Here is a 5874-nt window from a genome sequence, read left to right as displayed (position 1 = left end):
TGGAGTATAAATCCCTAAAAAGCTGACTTTCTATTCCAACACTTATTGAGCACTTACTGTATGCTAGGTACTGTGAAATAAAGCACTATGTGTATACATGTATATACATATAATTTATAGATAAAAACCATAATATAATGCTGATTATTTTGATATTTGGTATAATCCAAATTTTATAAGTATGACTGACCATAAATCACACACAGAATTGTGTGTATGTATTTGTGTGTGTGTATATATATATTTTTAATAAGCCAAAATATTAACATGTTAACATTGGGTAACAACTCTGGATAGTAGAATTATGACTACTGTTAATTTTATTTTTCATATTTCTCTGCATTTTTGACTGTGTATTTTTTTAGAACAGTATTTGAAAATGTCACTTTCCTGTTTGAGGGTGGAGAGGATGGGAAAATTGCCAGATAAAATACATGATGCACAGTTAGATTTGAGTTTCAGATAAATAACACATTTTTTAGTATATGTATGTCTCCAATATCACATAGGACATACTTATGCTAAACAATATTCACTGTTTATATGCAAATCAAATTTGACTGGATGTCCTGTGTTTTTATTTGCTAAATTTGACTACCCTAGGGGGTGGGAGCAGCTCATTATAATCATCTGGGGAGTTTTTTCCAACTTGTCCTGTGTCCCTCACCTCCAACCAGATTTCCAATGTGTCCACCTGCCAACATTCAGAATTTGCAATACTTTCCCAAGTTTCTCCCAGAAGCTGGGAGTGAGGATGGCATTGCAGAGAGGTGCTGTAGTTTGACAAAGCTCCAAGGGTGTTTCCATCATGACACGTCTCTCCTGTTCTGCCAGGTGGGACTTACTGCATTCCACACTGTGAGGACAACTCTTTTGGAAGTTACTGGACCCCACCAACTGTATTCTTATTGGGCTGTTTACATAATGTGACTCCTCAAGGAGGCACCAGAGAGCCCTTGATCACTGGTGGGGCTACTTTACAGAAAAGGGCAAGCTGGCTGGCGAGGAAGCTCTCAGGGCAGCTTGAAGCCTCTGGCCTTGAAGATACTATTTTGGATCTCTGGATCTCTAACAGACCACGGGTTAGGACAGAGGGCAGGTGGCCTCCCCAAAGCACAGCTGTCTGGCAAAGCTAACCATTAAAGGCCAGGAAGCCGAATGAACTTTTTCAGCCTCTTTGAGACTCTCTCCTCCAGCCTCACCACTGTGGAAGAATGCTTTTCTGCCAGAGAACAAATGTGTCCAGAGAGAACAGGCATCTCTCAGGAAAGAGGTAGCTGGGACTCATGACCATGCACCAGCTTGGTGCCTCTGGAAAGCTGTGAGGAACTCCTAGCATTACCCTTTTGGGAGACCATTGCCTAAGACCCAAAATAACCCCATGTGACAACATTTCACAGAATCATACTGGAGATGCAAACAGCTAAATGTTAGCCAGCAGTTGTCAACATGAACTTAAAAAAGGTGATAATTAACAAGGTGTAGAGCAAAGAGCAATAGTGGAGGAACAGCAGGCTGAATAAGACCCCTGAATCCTCTAGGCCTCAGTTTCATCATCTGAAAAATGGATGGGTTGAACAAGATTATTTTGGGGAGTGAGTTGGGGGTTTGTTTCTGGACCAGGGAAGCAGAACAACGATTTAGATAAACCCAACGTCATTTATTGAAATTTGTAATATTGGGGGAGAGGAGGGATGAATATTCCTCAGGTGTTGGTGTCAGTTGTTGTACATGCTTAATTTCATTTCTGTGCTTTATAACAGCTCTTAGAGGTCAGTATTGTTATCTTCATTTTATTTCCAGGAAAATGGAGCCACAGAGAGGTTAAGTGTCTTTCTTAAGATCACACAGCAAGGATTTGAACCAATGCTGTCTTCTGCTGAACTTGATGCTTCGTCCACCATTCCATGTAGACTTTCCTGGGCCACTGGTGTTGCTGATCAGAAGCCAGAGTTATCTATTCTGAGCTTTTACCAGCACCAGGTGAGATACAGAGATGGGGCAGAGGGCAGTCCATTCAGAGAGAGCTACTCCCATTTACTCTGTGATTAATCTGCAAACTCTATAAATAGGACATTGCCTACAACGAACTTCCATTTACTGCGACAGATGCCAGGGGTATCTTCAAGGGCCCCTGTGCTCCAAAATTGTCCTCATACTTATTGTCTGATCCCTGAAATATCTTAAACAACATCCAGAGCTTTTCATTTTGTAAAAAAAAAAAGAGTATATTTTAAATACTTCCCTCCCATCCCTTACCGAGAGAAGAAAAGTAGAAACAAATTGCCAGATGTAAAAACAGTCACAGGGATGTAAATTACAGCATAGAAAATATAGTCAATAATATTGTAATAGCTATGTATGGTATCAGATGGGTACTAGACTTATTGGGGTGATCATATCCTAAGTTATATGAATGTCTAATCACTATGTTGTACAACTGAAACTAATATAATATTGCATATCAACTGTAATTGAAAAAAAAAAAGATTAAAAAAAACCCAAAACCCACTGCAAACAAAAAGAGAGAGGGAGGGAGAGAGGGAGAGTAAGGAGGGAGGGAGGAAGGGAGGGAAGGAAGGAAAGGGAAGGAAGGAGGGAAGGAAGGAAGCAAGGAAGGAAGGAAGGAAGGAAGGGGGGAGAGAGAGAGAGGGAGGAGAGAGAGAGAGAAAGAAAGAAAGAAAAAGAAAGATGAATTTCTGAGGGGGCCCAGTTTTAGGGAGGCCTCCACACATTTGTGACTTTTATTTTCGGGATTCTGATCAGTTTGTCACTGTGAAGGCTGGAGAAAAATCCCCTCATGCTTCCAGCAGGGGGAGGGGAAAAACTACCATTTTGAAATGCACCCAGAGTTCTCTGTGCTCCTCAACAAGACTAACCCTCAGGGGAAATTAATTTACAACTGTCTAATCTACTGAGGTTTTACCAATGCCTAACCGCCCTGGGGAAAGGGAAATACCCAACTCATGTTCACTAAAAGACCAAAATCTAATTATAGGACTATAGAAAACTTCCCCCAACCCCCACCTTACTACCACATCAATCCAGTTCCTGTATAATAATAGAGAATTACAGCTAAAAGAACTGCAGGCCTTAGACCGTATTTAAGAAGTTTCTAGGAAAACCCAAAACAAAAGGAGAGACAGAAACAGGACACTAAAGGAAATTTTAGTCTCTGACACCACAGCTACAGTAAACGGTAAATGCCACCTAACTCCTGGTCAGATAAATATAAAACTTCATACTAAAGACCTATCTTAACTCAGTTCCTTTTACCCAGTACATCATATATGGCTTTCAACAAAAAGTTACATAGCAAGCTAAAGGCAAAAGGAAAAATACTCATAGACTGAAGAAATAAAGCATGCTCAGAACTAGACACAGACATGGCAGAGAATTGGGAATTAAAATAACTATGATTAATATGCTAAAAACTTTAGTGGAAAAGTGGACATCATGCAAGAACTGATGAGCAATGAAAGCAGAGATGTGAAAGTTCTAAGACACACAAAAAGGAATTATTGGGGCTCAAAAACTCTGTAAAATAAATGAAGAATGCTTTGATGGGCCTATCAGCAGACTGAACACAGCCAAGGAAAGAATCAGTGAGCTTGAGGATATATCAATAAAAATTTCAAGAACTGAAATAAAAGAATAAAAAAGATAGAATCTAAGAACTACAGAATTTTTGAAAAAGGTATAACATACATGTAAGGGAATACTAGGAGGAAAAAGAGAGAAAAGGACAGAAGGACCATTTGAGGTAATAATGGCTGAGAATTTTCCAATTTAATGACAGATACCAAACCACAGATCCAGAAAGCCCAGAAGATAACAAGCAGGATAAATCCCCTCCACCAAAAAAAATCTATACCTAAGCATATTACATTCTACTGCAGAAAATCAAGGACAAAGAGAAAATCTTGAAAGAACAGAGAAGAAAACAACTTACCAACAGAAGAGTGAGAATAAGAATTATATCAAACTGTTCTTCAGAAACCAAACAAGAAAGAAGAGAGTGGAGTGAAATAAAGTATCAGGGAAAAAAAGGACCACCAACCTAGAATTTTGTGTACCCAAAATCATCCTTCAAAAGTCAAGGTGAAATAAAGACTTTCTCAGACAAACAAAAATTGAGGAATTTGTTGCCAGTAGACCTGCGTTGCAAGGAATATTAAAAGTTCTTCAGAGAGAAGGAAAACGACATATATCAGAAAACCAGACCTACATAAAGAAGAGCACTACAGAAGGAATAAATGAAGGTAAAATAAAATTTTTAATTTTGTTATTCTTAATTGACCTAACAGATAATAGTTTGTTCAGATAATAATAGCAACAATGTATTGGGTGATTAAAGCTTATAGATAAGTGAAATGAATGATAGCAATATTGCAGTATTGTGTTATTTGAAAGTGGACTTGTCTTCATTGAAAATGTATATTACAAACTCTAGGACAATTGCGAAAAAATGTTAAAAAGAAGTATAATTGATATGCCAAGACAGGAGAGAAAATGGAAAATGGAATCATATAAAATGCTCAGTTAAAACCAGACAGAGAAGGCAGAAGAGTGGAAGACAAAACAAAAAACAAAAAATAAAAATAAAAACACCAAAAAACAGAACCAAGGCAATGAATAGAAAATAGTTACAAATGTGGTATGTATTAATCCAACTATATCAATAATCAATTTAAATGTCAGTGGTCTAAATACACTAATTAAAAGATAAAGATTCTCAGAGAGGATTTAACAGAAAACAACACCCAACTACATATCAAGAAGAAACCTACATAGATTAAAAGTAAAGGAATAGAGAAAGAGAGAACATGCTAACACTAATCAAAAAAAAAAAAAAAAAATCCGGAGTAGCTACATTAATTTCAGACAAAGCCACTTCAGATGAAGGAAGATTATCAGGGATAAGGAGGGATACTGTGTAATGATAAAGGGGCAATTCTCTAAAAAGGCATAACAATCCTTAATGTGTATGTGCCTGTAATGCAGTTCTGATGTTAATACCTGGAGTTCATGCAGACTTTACAGATTAAGGGCTCAGTTCTCCACAAACTCCCTTCACATCATACACCAGCTATAAGCTACAGGGTTCCCAGGAAACCTCACTTCTGATCAACTGGCTACAAATTCAGGGGTTACCACAATCCTCCTAAGTTTGATAATTTGCTAGAATGACACAGAGCACTGAGCTAAGTGTTTTACTTTTTCTTACAATTTTATCACAACAGACACAAATCAGTGCCATCCAAATGAAGAGACACATAGAGTGAGATCTAGGAAAGTCCCAAATATGAAGCTTCCTTGTCCTTAGGACATATCACCCACCCAGCATATTAACATATGATTACCAGCCAGGGAAGCTCACTCAAGCCTCGGTGACCAGAGTTTTTATCAGGGTTTCATTATATAGACATGAGTAATTGAATCATTGGTCTGAATTCAATATCTAGCCCCCCTCACTTCCTGGAACATTACTATAAAGTTACAATAATTAAGATAATGTGATAGTGGCACAAGCCTAGAAAAATGAATTGAAAAATGAAATGATAGAATAGAGAGGTCATATATAGTCATTTGATTTATGAAAAAGATCCTTCTTTAATTCAGTAGAGAACAGTTAGCCTTCTCAATAAGTGATACTGGAACACACATCTATATTTAAAAAAAAGAACCTTAATCATTATTCATACTATGTTCAAAAAGTAATGTAAAGTAGATGTAAACCTAAAGCTGTAATTTTCTAGAAGAAAAGATATGCATGATGTGTGCCCACGTTAATGATCTTGGAATAGGTAAAGATTTTTTAAACAGTACATGAAAAGCGCTAATCGTAAAAAAGTTAATAAATTGGAATTGATT

The 5874-nt window shown here is 37.3% G+C and overlaps 1 long non-coding RNA gene across 2 annotated transcripts; it reads left to right on the top strand.

The window, feature by feature from the left end:
• Positions 1–772: 772 nt before the first annotated feature.
• On the top strand, positions 773–4254 carry LOC111745776. Of its 2 annotated transcripts, none has more exons than XR_002782789.1 (3): positions 773–834; positions 1804–1983; positions 3900–4254. It is a non-coding gene; the product is annotated as an uncharacterized LOC111745776 (long non-coding RNA). The 2 variants fall into 2 exon arrangements; XR_002782790.1 differs by having other exon boundaries at positions 3800–4254.
• Positions 4255–5874: the final 1620 nt, after the last annotated feature.

The sequence above is a fragment of the Pteropus vampyrus genome, unplaced genomic scaffold (genome assembly GCF_000151845.1).
Source record: "Pteropus vampyrus isolate Shadow unplaced genomic scaffold, Pvam_2.0 Scaffold165, whole genome shotgun sequence".
Lineage (NCBI taxonomy): Eukaryota > Metazoa > Chordata > Mammalia > Chiroptera > Pteropodidae > Pteropus > Pteropus vampyrus.
This window is presented reverse-complemented; position numbering and strand designations above follow the sequence as displayed.